General features: G+C 28.3%; 1 protein-coding gene across 3 annotated transcripts in view; it reads left to right on the top strand.

The window, feature by feature from the left end:
- LOC129977072 (toll-like receptor 6) overlaps positions 1 to 23380 on the top strand; it is a 201326-nt gene that overhangs the window by 35484 nt on the left and 142462 nt on the right. For 2 of the 3 annotated variants that reach the window (XM_056090533.1, XM_056090531.1), the window contains exon 2: positions 22640 to 22680. The exons of the other annotated variant lie outside the window; for it this stretch is intronic. The gene's annotated coding sequence lies outside the window, so the exon portion shown is untranslated. The remainder of the gene's footprint in view (positions 1 to 22639; positions 22681 to 23380) is intronic. 3 annotated transcript variants of the gene reach the window in all.

Genomic DNA, 23380 nt, shown 5'->3' with positions numbered 1-23380 from the left:
TGAAATAAATAAGCCTTCCATTTTATATCACATCTCTTTATTTTAAATACTGTTTCGAAACGTCGACGCATTCAAGGAAATGAAAGAAACTCGGTCTAGTATTAAAAAGTAATCAATTATTTGCAAGTTCACCATTAATTCATTTGTTGCCAAATTCCCTCTGGCAGCTCAGCCGTATATACACGATTCCCTAGGACATAAACCAGCTGCCTCGTCATTTTAATTTCTCTCACGAAGTTTTACCGTTATAATAAATTCTGAGAGAATCTCCTGTACGTTGTAAGTCTCGCATGAACTATCGTCTCCAGCACTTGGTGCTTTTCCAAGAAATTTATGAGATGTACGTCTGTGTACTAGTAGCTGTGAATTGCTTCTCCGAACGCGTGTTTTCCTAGTTTAGGGTTTGTTCCAGTTTTTTTTTTTTATTTGCTTGCAGTCGGAGCGTTTCAGTATGTGCTGTTATTTCAGCTACTGTTTATTTTTAGAAGCTTATTCGGAAAGATCCTAGGATGGAAAAAATAACTCCTTCAAACTAGTTTGCTATAAAGAGTGTATAGTAAAAATCGGCAGTTACTGTCCATTTGAAAGGGTGAGCATTCATTTTTTTTTTTTTTGACAGGTGAATGGTGTACTAGATATGTTTAACTATGAATAATATTATTTGCTTTAAAGTGAAATGTTGCTGTGAATCAAAGTGATTTTATTCAGATAGATACTTTATCTCTTTCGATTGGTGACCGATAGTAGTCACTGCATCGATCTACTTTTCAGATTATTGCTAAGAGAAACGATTCAAAAAAGTTCTAAATATGTGTACAGCAGTAATAATAGGAAATATTTTTCTAATTTCTACTTAATTCCGTCGTAATCACCAATACATTTAATCACAACTTCGATGCATTGTAATCCAGAATAAGAACAGAAGAAAAATACAAAATCCTCTCTCATAAGCATGTACACTTATCAAATGTAAACTTATAAAATGCCCTTAAGCGAAATTATAATAAAGAATTATTGTTCTTTGTAATTGTATTATCGTTCTTTATTGTTCTTTTCTCTATGTGAATAATTTTAATTCTTCTTATTCTGCATATAATGCATATTGAAACACTTGATGCCTCTCATATTAAAACATATTCGAATCAGAGATCTTTACACTGTCTTATGCTTTTTAATATTATTTGTATTCTAAATTATATATATATATATATATATATATATATATATATATATATATATATATATATATATATATATATATATATATATATATATATATATATATATATAATACAAAATATAATTCGAACAATTGAAACATACTTAATATGTATTTTAAGAAAAATACAAGTTAATGTCAAGGAAATTTAATTTCCTTGGTAATTTAGAAATGTAATTTATTGTTTATAAATGCGAATGCTCGTAATTTGAATTTTTCATAATTCGGAGAGAATGTTCTAAATTAAAATGATTTAGAAATCTGAATGAAACTCAATATAATTACTATACATCTTTCAGAATTGTACACTTAGCATACATATTCATATAAATAACATACATATTCATATAAATAGCATATATATTCATATATATTACACAAGATAATATGTTTTTAACAGCAACATTGTACTTAAGCTTATCATTTCATGACGGTATTTTTAACTCCTATTTTTCAGAATTTTTGTACCAGGAGAGGTGAATAAAGAATTGTTTCCATAGTTTCGCCTTTACAATCATGAAGCATGTAAAGCTTAGCAGGAGCTTTTAAAAAACGATTCATTCTGAAAGCACTTGATATTAATTTCCTTTCTTGAGATTAACAATTAACTGTAGTTTTATAAAGTGCACTTAAGAAATATTTCAGTTATGAAATTTGTAACTCATTCTCTTTTGATAAGATAAAAAAAGTATTTGCTGGCTACTCTAGACAATATTAGTAAGAGAACTGCGTAAACTCTTTTATATTCAAGACACGATATTCAAAGAAATAAATGTCTTGAAAATCTAGAACATATTTCAAATGCCAAGAAAAGATTTTTAGACTGAAATATATAAAAAAAATATTCTGCATTTCTTCCGAAAGAATGAGGAACTGAAAACTGTACACACAAGAAAAGAAATCCTGCTGCCATGTAACTTAATTTTACCACGCCTTAAATCAATCATTTTTATTCAGGAAGAAAAAAATTAGTCTAAAGTTAGAAATTAGAATTGAGTAGCTTTCATGAAATGTGAATCCATTCACACCCGTATGGTCTTCATTTGATAAAGACAATGACTTTTTATTTCACTTCGTATAATATTTGAAGATCTACGGATAAACTATAAACTTTTATGTTTTTTTATGATGATAATTATCCTTTTTTACGGAAATTCATAATTTCTTATAAGCATGTAATGCAAATATAAAATACTATATAATAATATATACAAAATTATTTTATTTTCCAAGTGATGGAAATTTTCTCATTTATTATTGCCTATCATCTGTTATATTCTGCAGTTCAAGCTTCAAAATGAATTTTTCTGTTTGTACAATATTAGAAAGTTAAGCTTATTTCTGATATTCTATAGAAATTAGATAATCAAATTGTTGATGATATAATTTTTACAGGCCATTATAACTTCTTTTAAAGAATAAAAACAGAAATTATAGGTGCTGACCAAAAATCCATCTTATTTCTATCATCTTCTTTCTGAATAAAATCAAATTAGAAAATTTAGTTTTCCCAAACTCAGTGATAGAAGGCAATTTTTTATATTATAATTTATTTCGATTCAAAGAATAGATATGGAGTAAACAAGCTAGCGGAAAGTAAAATTGAAATATAAATTCAAATGAAGATAAATGTACGAAGATAAAAAAAAAAATATTGAAATAGAAAAGAAATGAAAACAAAACAAAAAATGTAAACACACAATGAATATTTGCATGAGTATATATTTATTGCGTGCACAGCTCTAGAGAATTGTTTCAAAACTTTATTTTCAGTTTATATATTTACTTCATTAATAATGCTAATTCATATCATCTACAATGATGATAAAAAAGCTGTTAATATTCAATTTGTAGAACTTGTAGATTAAATATGAAATATAATCTTAATTTTAAAAGCATTGAAATGAAATAAATTAATTATTTTCAATTTCTTTGTGATCCATAAAATATACAATATTCTTTAGAATAAGTGCATCAAATCAAGTCCATATTTAAATGTTTAATCATACAAAATGGAATGCCATTAAAATATTTACAATTTTCTACAGATTTAAGGCCTATATTTAATGATATTTCTTGGGGTTTCTTTTTCTCTATGTAAAAATAGGATTAATACGAAATTTTCTGTAAAAAAGTAACTACTAAAATAACAATTTTAAAAAGTAGTAATTTTAATTTATAAAACTGAAAACAGCAGCGAAGAAGCAAGAGATAAATTCTTATAATTGATAGCTAAGTGAGCTTTGAATTTGGGAAAGGAGATTTAAATTTAGGGATATCATTATATCAAAATGTGTACTTTATTATTTTCTTTATTTGGAAATAGAATGGAAAGAAAACAAGAAATATCTGTCATTTCTATTCCTAATTTCATCAGAGTTGGTGGTGCTACGTATTGAATAATGATGAAAAATATGCATTTGATAAAAGCTTTTCTACGAGATGTCACATTTAAAGGTTAAATGTGATCAAAATTCGAGATTCAAAATGTTATACCAATTACTGACTTCAATGAAACTGTAACTACAAAAATTGTTCGTTATGATGAATAGATATTTATCCTAATACGAATCTACTTTCAAACCGTAAGAGAGATTCTTTTCAATAGGTAAAGGAGAACAGAAGAGTCCATGTCTTCCATTGTCACATTTTTTTTAAACCAGATGGACCAAATGTTTAAACTTTATTTTATACAATAACATATCTATTACTTGCCAGTTCAAATTCAATCAAAATTATTTTAATTATCATATTCATAATAAGCACAAAGTGCCAAATTTCTCCAAAGTTGTGAAAGAGATAACGTTTAAGAAAATAATTGTTAATAATTTTATCCAATAAGATAACTCCCTCATTATCCCTTGATTAAAATGTCTTTCGCAAGTATTACGTGGCATTTAATAAAAGTAATTGTTGGGTGAAGTGTTGCATTTCTTATTTCAGTAAGGTTCTGAATTTGTAGATCATTCCAAAATAGCCTCATGTAGAGTTTATGTCATTTTTAGCAGTTAGGTATAAGATTATTTTTTTAAAATATCATTAAATGCTACAATACTTTTTTTAACATAGCTGCCTTACAAATTATTAAATATAACTTGACACCATTTGCGCATTTTAAATATATGTTTGGTGAAGCTTTTCACTATCTCGCTAGGTATTATTCATTAATACATTTTATTTCGTAATAATTCATATTACTGGGGAAATGGAATCATTCCAACTTTTTTTTTCCAAATGGCCAGTGAAAGTCTAAATTGATAGCATGGAGTCACGATAGTCATTTAGGAAATGGCATTCGGTAGAAAACAGCAACAAATTAAAAGTTCATTTTTTTTTATTTATTCAACTTTCAGTTGTCATGCTTGTTTCAACTAAGTTATTTAATTTATAATTTAACTGAAAGGAGCACGTAATACAAACTTTTAAGTTTGAAAATAATATTTTTTTTCTTTTATAAACATAAAGAAAAGCAACTGTAATGATTACAAACTGAATAGCTAAAGTGGCAACAACAGCAAAGCAATGACAAATAACGCACACACACACACACACACACACACACACACACACACACACACACACACACACATATATATATATATATATATATATATATATATATATATATATATATACACTCATGTCCAAAATTAAAGTCACAAACATAAAATCTGCGAAAAATGAAAAACTATTCACTGCGTTGCCACAGAATTTGGCACAGAGGTACACTACAATGGAAGAAAGAACATAGATACATAACAACATGGAAAAGATTTTAATTGGGAATTAAGAAACAGGTTATATCAAAAAGTGTTACATTATGAATCACGGAGATAAAGCATTTTTCTCTGGGAAAGCCTGTCTAATATGGAGTATGACCACCGTGCACTGCTATACAGGCTTCACAACGAGCTTCCATACTGTTTATGAGGGTGTCAATAAATGCTTGGGGCAACAAAGCCCATTCTTCCAAAAGCGCGGCTTTTAACTCTTGGAGGGTATTAGGAGGGGTGATTACACTGTGCAATGGCTCTTCTGAGACCATCCCAAACATGTTCAATAGGAATGAGATCCGGAGACCTCGATTGTCCATTCATACGTCGAATATCCTCTTCCTCAAGAAAATCATCAACGATCTGGGCTCTGTGTAGACGCGCGTTATCGTCCTTAAACATGAAGTCTGGGCCAAAAGCACCCCCGAACAACCTCACATAGGCTTCAAGGATCTCATCCCTATAGCGATGTGCATTGACAGTACCCGAAACGAAGACGTGCAGTGGTGTACAACTGTCCAACATTATGCCACCCCAGACAAGAATTCCTCTACCACCAAATCTGTCGATTTCTTTTACGTAGGAGGGATGATTGCGAGCTCCTCGCTCTTTCCAGATGAAGATTCGACGAGTGTCACTCTGTGTGGTAAATCTCGACTCATCACAGAAATGAACACGCCCCCATTCTTCTTGTGCCCAAGACTGATGTGTTCGGCACCAGAACAACCGGGTTTTTCTGTTGGATGCAGTCAAAGGGACGTACTTAACTGGTCCCCGGGCATAAAGGACCCTCTCTGCTAGAAGTCTGTATACTGTTTGTCTTAAAATTCTTATTCCAGACGCAGCAGCAAGGTCTCGAGCAAGTTGAGGAGCCGTTGTTAGTCTATGCCATTGTGCACTTATTACCAAATAGTGATCCTGTGCAGGCGTCGTTGCTCTGTGACAGCCTTGGCCGGCCTTCCTGGTTACAGTACCACTTGTTTGGAATTGATTCCACAAACTGAATACCACTTCCGGTGCCACTTGTAACCATCAAGCCAGCTCCACCTGAGACTGCCCTTCTTCAAACTAGCCAACGGCTCTCTATCTCAAGAAATCATCTAAATGATTATGACAGCACATTCTCACTGGAAACAGGTTAATTTTTTTTAATGCAATATTCACAAAATTGCAAGCAAAAATCCCAGATGCCTAAACTCTCTAATTTCAGTAGTTCCTCAAAAACTAATGGTAAACAAAAATTTTTTTCCCACAACAAAGGTTAATATCGTGTTATCAGTACTCCACAATATACAATATATAATTTGTTTACATTTTACTGGTAGCTATTTAGAATTACTTTGAAAAACATTTTTGTGACCTTAATTTTGGACATGAGTATATATATATATATATATATATATATATATATATATATATATATATATATATATATATATATATATATATATATATATATATATATATATATATATATATATATATATATATATATATATATATATATATATAAATGTCATTCTGACTGATGCCTTTCAGTCTGCTGTGCTTTGTTTAGCGAAGATTTTGGCAAATAAAATTATAATAACTGAAATTAATTCATGAAAGTATGCGAATGCTAAATTAATATTATATAATTATCGTTTCTCTATATAGAAAATTCATATTGATACTCAAATCCTTATTTAAAGCAGTTTTATCTTAAATTTCGGGAAGAGGATTTTATCAATGATATGAGTAGATAGTTACCACTAATATTAACCGAATTTTAATAAATAATTTTATGTCAAATAATTTAATTGTCTGATGTTTATATTCTTCTCATTATATTTTAAGAAAAAAATGTGAAATAATATATTTTTTTAAAAAAATAAGTAGAGGAGATATATGTAATTTTTCACAAATTAACAATGTAACATGTGCTATGTAACAACAGAACTGTTAAGATTTTTAAGAATTCCATGCGAACAAAATTAGTGTTGAATGTGCAATTATTTTCAAGAATACTTTTAAAAAATCCATTAAAATACACATTAAACTCTCCTATCCTATTTCATTAAAATTTAAATATTTTTTTCAATTTAATAACTAATTTATTTAATTAAACATTAATGATATAACAAAATGATATTTTTAATGAATGATTCACAACACTCTAAAAGAAAATTTAAAATTTAACTGCAATTTAATTTTTACTATTATGTTCAGTAAATCAAAAAGTGTAGTAGCTTTGTGTAATATTTTTATTCAATAGAGATATTCGTACTGACGTTTCCTTATTAAAAACTTGAAAAAAGCAAAATATAAAATTGTTGTTGAAACTGCAAACATTTTCAGGATATTTTTTTAAAGAATGAATTACATTAAATTACAAATTTAATTCCCCTATCATATTTAATCAAAATTTCCATATTTTCAAAATCTAATAACTAATTTGTTTACTTAAACAATAATTTAATGATCTAATAAAATTTATTTTAATACGTTATTCTCTAAAAACTAAAAGAACATTTAAAACTTTACTGTAATTAAATTTTTTACCATTACATTCAGTAAATATAAAGAAGTAGTAGCTGTATGTAGCATTTGTTTATCAATTGAGCTATTCTTATTAAAAAACTAAAAAATCCATAAAAGTGTAGAATACATAATAATGTTTTTTTTTTTTAATTTACAAGGATTTCATTTTTCATTTTACACATTTAGTCAGACTTAGCATGAAATTAAAATACAAGTGAATCTAATTTTTTTAATGCAGTTTCAAGGGAAAATTCGGCTCAAGTTTATTCAAATCAATTGTTTTTTAACCTTTAACGGAAAGAATTTGCAAAATATTTTTATACTGTATTTTAATATAAATGTATACGTATATGAACACAAGGAGAAATGAGTTATCTTAGAGACATAGAGAGAAAGAGAGGAAAAAATAACTCCTGGAGACAGTGAAATGTCCGATACCTATAATGAGGTGCAATGCCGTTCATTCAATTCTATCTCATCATTAAATCATTCTTTTATGTAGGAAAGAGAAAAAACACAAAATATATATGAGTAGGAAATTCTAAAGAAAATAAAGACTTCCACTTGGCCGTACAAATATAATCACTGTTCAAAAGGGATTCGTCCCAACTTTTGGAACTATAACTAATGAGTCCCTTAAACTGAAAATAAATTAACGAAATTTTTATGCCTCGGAGTATGTTCCTGGCGATAAGTTAAATCCAGTATTTTTCTGTTGGACTTAATTAGGGTAACTAGCAATTTGATTAAATCGTGGAGACTTTCTACAGAGATGTATATGAATTTGTCGTTTGCTAATGGAAAGCCAGGATTTATACAGAAATCGATTTGACTCCAATAAATGAAGTAATTAGAAACAACTCGTTTTGACAATTTCTTCTGTTGCAGCATACTTTCACATAAAAATAATAAGCAAGAAAATCAGGAAAAGTTAAAAGCTCATGTCTCATTGCTAATTTTCTTTCGCTTTTATTTAATATATGATTACTAGTTTCGTTGCAGAAATAATAATTAAAAAAAACATGTTTCGGGTAACATTTGGCTTAGACTTGAAGTTAAAAGTCTAAAATGTTTTAATTGAGAGATTTGTCATTTTTGTTTAAAACCTCATTTCTGAACATAAGAATGGAATTTTTCGAAACAGCTTTCATTTATTCGTAATGATCTGCTTTGTTTCTTGAAATAGAGTAAATGAAATCATTTCAAATGCTTAATTGTGGAAATTCAATTATATGTAGAAAAGATTTGGAATTTATAATTAATGAGTTTTTATTTAAAAAGGATCTTTGTAAAAGTTTATGTGTATTTTAAAAATGCATATGGTAAGCAATTAAATTAGTATTTAGATTAAAGGAGTGTTAGATATTATATTATATTATTATTATTTTAAAACTTTGTTACAATAAATAAATTGCTTTCTACATTATTTTTTGTTGCTGTAAAAGATAAATGGTTCTCCTTTCCAAACTTTCGCAATATTAACTATCCGTGATTCGTTGATTGACAATTAAAACATTAATCTCCTACTTAGTGATACAATTAAACTGGATGTCTGAAATTGAATGCAGAGTGACAAAACCGGTTTTGTGCATATTCGGGGGGAAATAATAAACTCCTAGCAGTTTAGGTATGTTTTATTTATGCCAGCTGTAATTTCATAAAAAAATAAATATATGATACATATCTAAAATATCTTAAAAATTGAAGCTTCTGTATTGTAGAAAACAGAACATTCCATGTAGCAGAGTCATTTTTTGGTGGAATTTTCACAGACAAAATAGAATGACATGTACTCAAACTGGAGGCTCTAAGAAATAATTTTGTATTTTGTAGTAAATGACTCTAAAATCCTCAAAATATAAAATGTATTACAGAAAAAATTTTATCTGAAATTTTCAGAATATAGAAAAAGTGGTCTTATAATAATTGTAGTTGAGAAACATTAGAGACTATTGGAAGGCAATAGATTCATATCCATACACCGTCCATTTCTTTTTTTATTTTAAATTTGCTCAGGATAAGAGAAAGTTCTTTAGAACCATGGTATAAAGCGGAAGTAAAAAAAATTCTTTCCACAGATAGATACATATGGGAAAAAGAAAAAAAGAAATTTCATGCATAGAGAGAATATAGTTAATATCTACCTAAAATTTCGAAAAGATCGTTAGATGTATTTGAACATTATTTCCAAGCATTCAACAAATTAATAATTATTTTGTTTTCATTCTGTATTTCTTTCATACTGATAATAATGAACTTTTGGCGATGCCATAAAATTCATCTGATTCTTTTAATCTAGAATTATAGATTGACTTATAAACTAACGCTATGGTTATGTCGAAAACACTCTGCCTTTTATTTCAACGATTAGATTTAAAGAGCAGTAAAATTTAGAGTTTCATGATTTTATTAATTTCAACTTCCGTTTTTTTAGAATTGATTCACTACTTTTATGAAAAAAAGTATGTAATGAAAACCGATTTAATTAATTTCAATGTGATTGTAATAAAGAAATAACTGATAATAAGATAATGGTTAAATAATAATCTGAAAACTTATTTTTGAAAAGAAAAACAAAATTAATAAACTCTAAAAGAGCAAAAATCTTTTTTACTGCTTACAATATCTAGCATGTAATATTATTTAGCAAATGCCATGTTTCACATTTTAATATAAATTCTGACCTTTTTATAACAATAAACCAACTAAAAAACCGTTAATCTTAAAGTTATTCGTGATTGATTCAAAAAAAAAAAATGAAAAAAAAATACATTCAGGTAATCTACTGGTTGGTTGGTTTATTCGGGTTTAATGGCGCAAGAGCCAAAGGTAGGCTATACTGCGCCAATCGTATGGTTTGAGATGATATCACGTGAGAAATTTAACAGGTAATCTACTGAGTTAGATATAGAGGATACAAAAGAAGGTCCAGAGACTGTGATACAAATCAATCCCGATTTTGTTGTATCCTCGAAGAAAGTATTTATAATCTTGATGATGTTATCTCTCTGGTTTTACAAATGGTTATTACATATACTAAATCAATTACCAATACATATAAAAAAACAATTTCCTTCTTGAAAAAATTCATTTCATTCAAAAATTTCATTCTTTCATCTTATTGAAACCGTTAATATTTTTAGAGCGGAATTATTTTCGTTAGAAAAAGGACAAAATCTTTTCTATATCTACTGAGGGCTTATTTAACTTGCTACCATGACAACTGCTAATTGTTTTACAAGCATCCACTTCCGAAATTATTTTCTATAGTTGCATTTATTGAGCATAAAAATTTAATTAATTAAAAATTTTCAGCAATTGGCGGTGTTTCCATCCTGTCATATTTCAAAATTTTTAATTAAAATTATTTGTTAATAAATCCCTGTCGAATATATGGAACTCGTAATATTAGCGTCTGCATCTTAACTCATCTTGATTATAGCTTAATTATTTTTCAAATGTTCTATATTTTGAAATATATTCATTTCAACAAACTATTTATAAAGTATTTTACGTCTTAAACTAGTTAAAAAATGTTCACGGATTTAAAAATGCATATCACTAAATAATTCATGAACGAATAACTAAAAATTACACTTTTTTATAAAAAAATAAGTTACAAAATTATGCTTTTTCTTTCCCCTCTAATATTTTGATGCTATTTTTATTTATAAGTTCTGCTGAGTTTTTAATAATTTAGTCCATCTATAAAACATATTATGCTTTAAACCAATTTACGAATAGAATAATTAACATCATTATTAATCTCATTAAAAATCAACTAAAAATCGTAAACATTCTATTATATAAAAATCTGAGCTTAGCCTTTATACCTTATCTATAATTTCCGAACTGCGCCCTTAGAATTTCGTTATTTCAAGCAATGATTTAACATTTATTAATAATAGGACGTTTATAGCTGCGGGGAACGAATCGGAAAATCCAAATCTCAATCTGCAATAAACCCCCTCAATGCCGTTATTTCTAGTCCCTATATCCAGCATAACTCTAGTACCAAATTACACCTCAAGGCGAACTAGCTAAAAGCACCCAAATGCAAACTTCCCTGTATAATTACACTCCCGTAAAACTTCGCGCTGCAAAAGCTCTAAGCACACAATGAGTTGTATTTTCTCCCTCTGCGGCTGGATCATTAATCATTGCTCTGGGCCTCTTCTTTAAATGCTTATGAGCAATTCTAAGACGGTTAGCGCTGCATTGGTGAAAAATCTCACACAAACCAGTGGGGGAGGTTCGTAGCTGAGTCGTTAAACAACGATACTGGAGAGGATAGTGTTTCCTTCTTAATTAGGCTGGTTTTCTTGGAATTAGGAGTTGTGGGAATATTAGGTATGTATTTATGAAAAGAGGGACTCAGTTTTACATCCCGTTTTGTTTATGGCACGGCAGGGACTCAACTACATCCCGTTGCATGTCCTTATAATTCGAAGAAAATGGCTAAATGCTTATGATGCTGAAGCATGATATTTGAAACTGTACTCGAATTTCGGACTGGTTTTGCTGCTATTCAAATTGAGATCTGGTAATATGAAGCGTTTATTGGAAACAGGCGGAACTAATTTACGCTTTTAATTGGAACACTCGGAAATTATGGAGCATATTAGTAAAAGGGTGGATTAATTATTCACTGGATTTAGTTAAAAGAAATAGAAAAGCACTAATTCATCTGCAGGTAATTATATTATTGAAGAGGATGTTGTAATGGTTTTGAAACAAGATCGAATATATTTCGTGTTTTAGTAAATTAAGTTTCATGTTTGAAGTTAGAAAACTAATATTTCATTTGATTTTATTTGAATAGTATAGTATCATGTGTGGCTAAATCAAAATTTCAATTATGAGGAATCCTTCAGATGGAATAAAAGAAATCTATTGATTGAATTACAATATTTTTTTTTAAATAAGATACAAAGGAACGTTGTAGCAGTACACATCATAAGGGAATGTACGTCTCAAATTATACTAAGTTTCAAGTTTTAAATTCTGAACAGAAAATTTCTTTTTACTTCACTTGAACAGAACTTGTTACATGCAAGTGCTATTTGTATTAAAGGAATTTATTACACAGTACATAAAAATATGGTATTGATATTTTATAATTAAATTTAGCTATTTTATCACAGTTTCAAAGGTTTCACTGTTAAATAATATGACCTCATTTAATGCATGCTCCAGATGAGCCAAAACATATTATCTTAAATTCATAAATTTACTTTTTTGTATGTAAAAAAGTATTATTTGGTCCCTTTTCGTTTATTTTTGGCTAGTTTTAGAACACATTATGAATTAATAAATTGAGTAAATAAAACAAAGTCATACATGTGAGTTCATACATTTGCATTCTTTAAAATGTAAATAATTCAAAATTAGAAAATTGAATAATATTGAAAATCATTTACTAAAAATTAAGTTTTTACATCGACATTTAATCAAAAATAGAAAACCACAATTGAATGTTTGAAATACTTTCGTTTTAAATCAACATTACTCCACTTAATCGTTAATTAACTATGCAACTGAAATTTCAATTGATCAGAAATGTATTCTATAAATTATTTTAAAATCATGTGATTTTACTTAATGCATGGAAAATGCAAACTTTCCATCAAAATAAATAAGAGGTATGGTAATAAGAGTGAAGTCATATTAATTTTCTATTTTAACAATGCAATTCTGAAAATTTTCTGTTAATAATAAAGTAGAATGTGTGCCTAATTGCGTGTATGTGTGTTTATATGCTTGATCTCTATAGGTCAAACTTTAGCCAGACTTATAATTCAGTGAAATTTGTTGCAAATATAATTTGGATGGTAGCAACATGCACATTCGAAATATTTTTTTAAACTTTTAATAATGAATTTTATTAACTAAAAAGGAAACAAATATCTTTTTTCCCTCCAATAACTTTCAAAAGTTATGCTGTTTAAAATTTATTTTTATACAATTTTGAAAGTCAAAGATTCATTCCTTTTAATGTTACTTTTACTTTGTATTGTCCTAAATTCTTTTATTGAATTTTGACAAATTCTAAAAACTTGCTTCACTTAATTTTAAACAATAGTTTCTTTGTTATAATGAAATTCAAACTTTCATCAAATAATTGATCCCTTGATTTTCCCCCTTTATTAAAATCAAAGAAAGGAAAACTGCTCTTATTAAGTGCTCTATTTTCATGAGGTAGTACTAAATTACAGTTACAGTGCCAAAATAGAAATTTGGCATTAAAAGATAGACTACATGGATAGTTATCTCACATGCAATATGAGGATATGAATTTAAGGATGATCGTAAGCACATTGTGCAAAAGAAGTGATTGCTAAAAATAGAAAGGCTTCATTGTTTATCAAAATCTGTTTGTTTAAAATGTATTTTTGAGGAAATCATTAGCATCACATTACATAGATAAGATTTAATAAAAGTTTAAACGTATATAAGCTGATCTCAGAAAGCGACTAATAAGTAATATTAATATTATATATGTAATCAATAAATGGAATAATTGAGCTACGATAAATAAAGTTAAGAAATGTAACGCTAAATAATTACCATCTAAACTTTTGTTTTCTTATAATAAATTCCAACTTTATATTTTGTCAAAATAAAAACAGTTTAATTTTGAAAAATTCTGAAATATTAATATTTATTTCTAGATTTATCGAATATAAAGGTCTTTTATCCTATCAGATACTGTTTAAATTAAACGAATAAACATAATTATTTTTTAAAGATTGAAATTTAATGCTGAAGCACTAATACCACTCTCTAGCTATCAAATAACTTAAGAATAGTTTCAAGAATTGATTTCAAATATACGAGAATCCATATCAGAATGTAAAACTTCCGGTTATATACTCCATTCTAGTAAAGATACTCCTTGTGTGGGGATCATTTAAATCTGATGTCTCAGTTCAAACATGATTCCGCTGGTGCAGTGCAAACGTGTAGAGATGAGCATGCAAATGCATTTGCCGTTGTCGTCATCTGACCGCGATTCCGACCGTGAGATTCGTCTCAATAGAGCTTCAGAACAGAATATTATTATAACTAAGCTAAAAAAAAATTTCAAAACTGCAGCGTCATGTTAAATAAATAATATGGATAATATAATCATCCAAAATGAATTTATTTGATATAAAACATCTTCCTTGCCTTCAATGACTTTCAAGATATATATAAATATATTTGTATATGCTCACATGTGGTTAAATTGGGAAATATCAGCACATTTCGGCAAATATACATTTTATATTTTGTTCAAAACGTCGCACTGATAAACTACGAAAAACACTAATATTATGTGAAATTTCTTATTGGATAAAGACTATTAAAACTATTTTTCTAAAATTAGTAATTGATAATTTATTAAAATGATATCCCCAAAAGACCTTTATCGTCGATACCGAATTTCCGACTTGGAAAGTATGCCGGATAAATTTGTAAACAAATAATAAAATTAGCGAAATTCATTTAAATACTCTATTAGGAACACTAATTATCTTTGAATTTTTATTCAAATATAAAAAAGGATTTAAATACAATAAAGCAGTTTATAAAATTAAAAACAAAAATCTAAACCAAATGTTAGCAAGCATTCTAAAGCATTTCGTTGTACTGTTATAAAATAAAAATGAATATGGAACATCTAAAATTTATATGTAAGTTTATACGTTTTATTTCGATAATAAAAATACAGGATTCGACAAATAAAATCAGTCAAAGAGTATAAACATTATAAAAATATTCTTTTTAAGTCTAACAATTTCCTCTAATTATTTTCTTGACTCACAGAACAATAAATACCAGTTCTTAATAGACATATATGGAGATTATATTATCCAATACCTCGTGATAGCAGTGAATACTAAGAGGTATCAGTTGTGTCATCGGGAAACTCCTTCTGAATTTAACTAACTGGAAATTCACTTACATGCAATATTTATAATATAAAACTAAATTATTTTTAAAGGAAAAACTCAAAATATTACTTACACAACAGTAATTAGTTTGGTGAAAATATAACTTTAGGATACTTTTGTGACATTTTCTGGATTTTTTTTTATCTGGAAAGACTATTGGTTTTTCATCGCTTTATATAGTTGTTTTCGGCATTTGACTTGCTTTACTTAACTTGCATCTCAAGTTTTAATTACTGTTGTTTTACCGAATTGTTTTTAATGTACTTTATCAATTTAAACTTTTTACTCCGCACGTAGTATCATCTTAAACCATATGATTGGCGCAGTATAGCTTAGTTCTGGTTCTTGTACCATTAAACTTAAATCAACAGAGAGGAAACATCTATATCTCGATATGCGCATTTTGTAGATGGCTCCCCAACCCCAAACCATGTCCAATTAAAGTTCAGCGAAAGGTGAAGATGGTAAACAAACTTCCGCAAAAGGCAAAATAATAGTAGCATTCTCTCCCATCAATTCTATTCTCTCCATCCATTTATCATTCCTCCCTGCTTTCAAACAACTCTTTATAAGGCTTAAGCGTAATTCATGTAAGAATTTTCTGCGCTTCCGAATGAACTGAAACGTCATAAATGCCAAATCTGTATCGCAGTGTAGATAGCATAATTGGCTGAGTGTGCCAGCCGGAGAGTCCGAGTGGGTGAGTCAACAAACGCGAAGCCGCTTTGATGGGTGATTATCTGCCTATTCGGTTATGAATAAAACATGCTGTGTCAGGTGGGATGAAACGCAAGGTAGTTTTACGAAGTGGTTTGGGGAGCCCTCATTGGTTCTTAGGGGAGAAATACAACATTTAGAGAAGCAACAGCTTGGATAGATTGGGCACGAAATGAAATAATGCTGTTTCGTGAAATTCTTGCCTTGATTCTGCTAAATTTCATTTGTCGATATATCGCTACGAATGCATAATTATAGAATTGTCTATTTATTGAAAAAAAGACAAGGATGAAACAATATTTTTTTCGGGTTATTCTAATCACGTCTTTTGATTAGGGCCGCTGTGCCTGTTGGTAAGGTCTCTGTTTCGGAACTAGAGGGTTTCATGTTCGAGACCCAATTCCACCAAAGAACTGTCTTCTAAGCGAGTCTGGTGCACATTAAATCAGTCGAGGCCAAACGACTTCCCATTGATTTTGTGTAGAAGTTTGGAGAGCGAGTATCAGCTAAGGTGTCGTCCCCGCCATCTGACCGCGGTTCAAATTTACCATGTCCATCCCAATACAGCCTTAGTGTTACTTTAAAACAGGATGTTAATGTAACATCCTGTATAATGTATGTCCATTAACGTATTTTTTTCAAAAAAAAAAAAAAACTACGGCTTTTAATTACCAGTTATGGAAGAAAAAATTTAATATTTACTTCCAAACTAATATTTACACATACGTTGTAAACCCTTTTTTTAAAAAAAATAATAAGGAAATACCTTATGTTTACATTATTCATTTCATAGAGAGTAATTAATTAATTAATTTTATCCACAACAATTAATTTAGTAATTCCTTCGTTACTCATTGATATACGGGTAATTTTGCACTCTGGAAATATGCAAACGTAATACGAGCGCAAGTAATGACAAGTTTCGATTAAACAAAGCGTATGTATCCAGTGTAAAACCAATTCATTTCATGGAACTAAAAAGTTATTGAAACCTGCAAATTTTATTTGTTGATATACCGCTACAAATGCATCAGTTATAGAATCAACTGATTTATTCAAGAAATAAAGGATCAAACATTTTTTTTATCATTATTCTAATTACTTCTTTTAATTACCAATTATAGAAGAAAGAAATCAATATTTACTTCGCAACCAATATTTATTCATACTGTGTAAACCCTTTATTTTTTAAAAAAGGTAATTCTTTATGCTTAAAATATTCATTTTATAGAGTGTAATTAATTAATAATTTCATCTAAAATAGTTAATTAAAGTCATCCATTCATTACTCAATATCAGGAAAATTTTGCACTCTTTACACACATAAATGCAACATGAGTGCAAGCAATGACAACTTTCGATTAATCAAATCGGATTTCACCAGTATTAAACCAATTCACTCCACAAAAAGAAGAAATTATTGAAATCAGCAAATAAATATTACAAGAAATAACATTTTTAACCGTAACATTTTTAATGCTAAATTTTATTTATTTTCTGTCTTCCCCATGTCATAAATGAATATGTGCAAATTTCATTTTTATTGAGGCGGATTACTATCTATATGCAACACTGACTGAAAGCAATACATTCTATTAAATATTTAATATATCGTAGCCTATAAAAAGGCTTACTTCTAATAAAATAATCATGAAGTTATGCCTGCTTTTCTCATTGGAAGTTATGTAAAGATAGCTGTAACATGATAATAAAATGTTTTCCTTACAGGATTCAATTCGATGCATCATTTGTCAGATTTCAAATCCTAGAATTAATAAAGTATCTATTTATATTTTAAAAAATTCTAGATTTTTCTTTTTCGGAATCAATGCTTATTAATTAAATAAAAAAATATGCAAATTATTTATACTTTTATTTTGGATAAGTGCAAGGTAAAAAAATATATTTGAATTAATTTTCAGAACACAATTATACAATGATATGCGGATTTTGACTATTTGAAAAAAGAAAGAAAATATTTGAAGTTGTTAAAATTCATTTTAAGATTTGAAAAAAAGATAAACAATACACCAAAAGAAATGAATGTTTTAGTTTCGGTCTGGCAATCTCTAATAATTCATTGATAGTTTGTAATTTAAAGTGGTGAAATATTTAATAGCATATTTCATTCGACTTAAAAATTTTGAAATGAACCTCAATTAAATAACAATGTTAAATTATAAAGAATTTTAAACAGAATATTTCAAGAAAAATGCCTATGAGAATAAAAGATATTATCTTTACAATGGCAGAAATAAATGATCACCATATTTTTAAAAATATGAATTATTAATGCTATTACGAATTATCGGAAAGTAAATTTTGAAAAACTTTCCGCCTAGGGAAATTCGACTGAAAATTACGAAAGATGTATGACTTTAAAAGAAAACGCATTAAAGTTTCTCACAGAATGGACTATATTTCTGCAAAATAATTGAGTTTTGTTTACCCTAGTGGATGATAGGAATAATTCAGAATTAGTGTTCGATTTCAGATTCTGAAAGTTTTCACATACTTTAGTGCTTAGTTTTATTTCACAATTATAATATTTTAAAAAATGAGTGCAGATAAATCGATCATTAGAAATAATCTTTTAAACAATGCATAAATACGTATAAATTATGATAATTAATTTATTTCAAAGTGTTATAGAATAATACAAGGATTTCCTTTATTATTCTTTAACGACTATAACTACTCTTTTCAACTATGTCAAAAATTTCACTTGAACTCTATTTTCTAAACCGAATGAAACATTGTGGTAGATGTAATGCAAATCCAGATATGGCAGACTGCTATAAATGGAACAATTTAACTATTAAAGAAGATTTTCAATTCACAGAAGTGGGAAGTCAGTTACATTTTCAACAAGATAGAATGTCCTGAAATTTTGACTTATGTGGTTTGTGCACGAACACACTTTTACATTTTGCCAAGATATCTCTTATTTAGAGCTCTCTATAGCTATAACTATTTATCAAAAAATGTGAAATTTTCTGAAAAAAATGTGACATTTTATGAATGTTCTAACAGAAGGGGATAATCTGTAAAAATTTGAAATGTGCGCATGATTTAAAAGAAGTAATCAATCTGTAAAACATTAAAAGTCATTTTAATATTTTACAGAATTTTTAATTTACATAATTTAAAAGCCATTTTGAAATTTTGTGGGTGATCTAATAGAAGGAATGACTCTGCAAAAAAAAAAAAAAAAATTGGTGAATGTTATCAAATACAAGGGATTAGCCAAGAGATACGCATTCACGCAAAAATTTTTTCGTATGAATGAGCATTTTATCAATGTGATGCTGTAATTGCCATGAAACTAGAATCCTTTAATCATTCGAGTAGAAGGTGTGTCGAATGTTGTTTCGGTCTAAAATTTTTAAAAATCTAATCTTTCCATAGTGAACAGTTATATTCTGTTTTTCACGAAAGTATTTTATTCTTCTTAAAGAATAAAATGAAATGATACTGATTCTTACTGCCAATTTCAATATATTTTTTGTGATTCTATAATATTGATTGAATGGATGATTGTCCCTTTGGAAGTCTAAACTTCGTATAAATAATTGATGTGTAGCCAGCATTTTGATGAGAAAAAAAATTGGATATATATATATATATATATATATTACATAAACAGTTTAGCTAACGAAGAGCTATCTAGTATAATTTAACCATTCTGATTGGTGAATACACTAATAACTAATTTTTTTTAAATTTTTACAGTTTTAATAACAGTTATCCATCACATCAAAGAAATTACGTATGGGTATTGTGGAGTTTAGTGGCAATAAGCACTCTAGAATCATCCACATTTCTAACTAGAATTGGTATTTTCAGATTGATTTTTCTCTCTAAATATAATTCAGTAAAGTAACGTCAATCTGATTATACATTGCAGACTTCTTAGAATTTTAATCCACATATATAGAAATTCATATATATATATATATATATATATATATATATATATATTGGAATTTTAATCGAAACCTTATATCCAAAATCCGAAATTCAATGTGTATTTATATTTCTTTTAAGCTATTTACAGAATACGAACCATCGAAATTTCGTTTTGTACAATTATATTATCAGAAATATGCTGTTATGAGTTTAATTTTTAAAAAAATTAATCAATGAAACGTTTCAAATAACAAAAGTTTAATTTATTTTGTTTACTACCTTATTCAGTTATTCTCATTTTGTTGAAAACCCAAAATATATTTATCGAAAAATAAAATAGCATATAGGTGTATAAGCTTTTGCTTACAGAGCATTAATGTTTTACTTCGAAAAGAAAACATTAATTTCCTACAAACTTTTAGGTATGTTTTTGAAGCAAAAATTGCTTAATAGAGGTGTTCATCTTCCGAAGAAAACGGCTGCCCTAGTGTTTTTATGTCAATATCGACATGTTTGTCATCAAACTCAACATAAATGAAGCCAATATTGAATCGACTCAATCTAAATCAAAAGAATGGACACTCCCCGCCATGTCTCCCTTTAGTTCTACAAGATGAAAGCCGCTGTCTGTAAACACTGTCAACGGTGGGTGGGATTTGCAATAAGTAGCCAGAGGAGAAGTGGGATAATAAAGGAAGGGAAAACTGCTGTACAGTGAATTACTTACATATATGTTTAAAAAAAATTGACTCAAACATTTGTAAAGCAGATTAAAGATCGTGGAATTAAATCAAAAAGTACAATAAGCTTTCTTCAGGCGATACATTTCATTGTGTATTTAAAAAGAGCAATTCATTTGGCGATTCAAATTTCAAATGCCACTGAACAGATGTTAAAAAGCAAAAAGCTTTTTCCAAAAAATTTTCAATACTTAACGACATAAATTCAGCATATTAATCTGAATGAACAATTCTGATTTTGATGATATGAATAAGTAATTTCTGTACTTTCAAGGTTAAAAATAATATAGCTTCTGGGACCGAAAAATGGCAGTTTATCTCAGCAGTCGGTGTGCTCAAACATAACGATGCAGAATTAATTTAATCTAAAATCCTTTTCATTTTTCAAGCAGGCTGAACTTCTGATTTATTTTCATATTTATTAATATCAATCTTCGTTTCTAACTTCATGCCTCGAATTTTGTTTTTGTAATTTCCTTTTTCGTATAGTAGCTTGTATTCCTGAAAAAAAGTTGAAAGGCTTTTTTATGTTTTATTCATAGCTTTCATGCACATTTTTATATTTAACATTCACTAAATTGATCATATGTATTGAATGCTTTTGCATTAGATACTATACAATATATAACTACTGTGGCAACTAGGAATCTTTTGTTCACGGTGACAGCTGGGTATCTAGTTTATTCCAGTGCGGCGAGCTATTTGTATCGACTTCAGTTTGTGAAAAACTATGGGTACTTTTCCGTTTCCGAGTTAAATTATTTTCACCAAATCGCCAATAAAAATTCGTAAAAAAATCGTCAACAGTTTGGTTATTTTTACGACCCTCGGAAATGGAAAAGTACCATTATATTCTGGAGGTTGTTGGAGGCAGTTAAATTATTTTCTCCAAATCGCCAACAACAACAACAAAAAATCTTTAAAAAATCACCATTAGTTTGGTGATTTTCTTACGGCCCGCGGAAACGGAAAAGTATCAAAATATGTAAATATATTCGTTATATAGAGTGCATTGTATATAGACGGGCTGATATTTTGGTATGAAAGTGTTTGACGCCTGATGTACAGCTAGGAGAGCAGTAAATTTCTCATTTAATGCTTTTTTTTACACGGCAGTAAATCGCTGCTGTATAATAACTAATATATTTTTTAAAGCCTCGTATATTTTTGCCTCTCACTTCTACTAAATCAACAGTAACCTCTGCTTCTATTCATCATTAATAAAGTTATTTTTAATAAAGCATAACTCTCAAACCTAAATATATTTAGTTATCTTTTATTTCAATTACTTTAGTTTCAGAAGCCAGAACATAAAATAAGATGATTACCTGTACGCAATGCATAGAAGAAAGAAAAGTCAAAGAATAATGATTACAAAAAAAGTGAAAAATTCTAAATTATGGATTTGAAATATTAAAAAAAGAATTTAAAAAAAAAGAAAGAAACCAATACAAATATCATAAAATTGTGCTGAGATTTTTTTTCGCTCACATAAAAAAGCTCACAATTATATTTTGAACATCATAAAATATTTATCGCCCTAATTTTTTGGGTGCATTTTCATTACTAGTGTTCCTCCAATGCTTTGTAAATTTGTTTTTCTTTTAATCATGTTTGATTTTTTTTCATCACAAGCTATCACACTTTCATTTCCTTTTTTCCAATTTTCTTTTGCTCTCAAATGGCAACGCAATTCTTCTTATTTATCGATTTATTTTGTGTTTTTGTTGGGTATTATAGATTTCTTGCAAAGATTAAAATATTCAGATCCAAAGTTTCATTATCTCTGCTTATACTAATACATTTATATTATTTTTATTGCAGGAAAAACAGATGGAGAGAAGTTTCAGAAAATAGTAGGCCTAGTAAGTATCATCATTTCTCAATTAATATCCATATCACAATATTAATATCTAAAATTTGCTGATAAAATTTTGTAATAATGACAACAAACAATCTGACTTATTTTATAGATTCTAAAATACACTGAAACATTAATAATACATTTTTCCGTATAATGCCTAATTCTGAATAGAAATATATAGAAATACATATATGTGGAATAATTTTTTTTCCATTAATTTCTGCTTACTTAAAAGACCAATCTAATATATAAATATCTCGTGTCACGGCATTTGCGTTCGTACTCCTCTGAAACGGCTCGACCGATTTTTATGAAATTTTTTATGCGTATTTGGTAGGTATGAGAATAAGTCGTAAAGTATGTTTCATAACGCTAGGTAATTAGGGTGTCCCTATCCAGAATTTTTTTTTCTATTTGTTTGATTTTTTTTGTATTTTATTATTATTATTTGGCATCAAAAAATGCCTATAACCCCAAATTTTCACTCTCCTATGACCACCGTCCCATTTTTTAATCGCGATTTTAGCATTTTTGTATTAACATATCCAAATAATTTACCTGTCGTTAATAAAACTCAGTCTGTTTGTGTGTAAGTTGGCGCTCTACCGACAATTCCGTTTTACCCACAGTTGCCAAATTCGACATGTTTATACCTTGGAGGCAGGATATGTGCATCTCAGAGCAATTTTTTTATTTTAATT

The sequence above is a fragment of the Argiope bruennichi genome, chromosome 1, assembly GCF_947563725.1.
Source record: "Argiope bruennichi chromosome 1, qqArgBrue1.1, whole genome shotgun sequence".
Lineage (NCBI taxonomy): Eukaryota > Metazoa > Arthropoda > Arachnida > Araneae > Araneidae > Argiope > Argiope bruennichi.
Note: the sequence above shows the minus strand (reverse complement) of the source record. Positions and strands in the feature narration are given on the sequence as shown.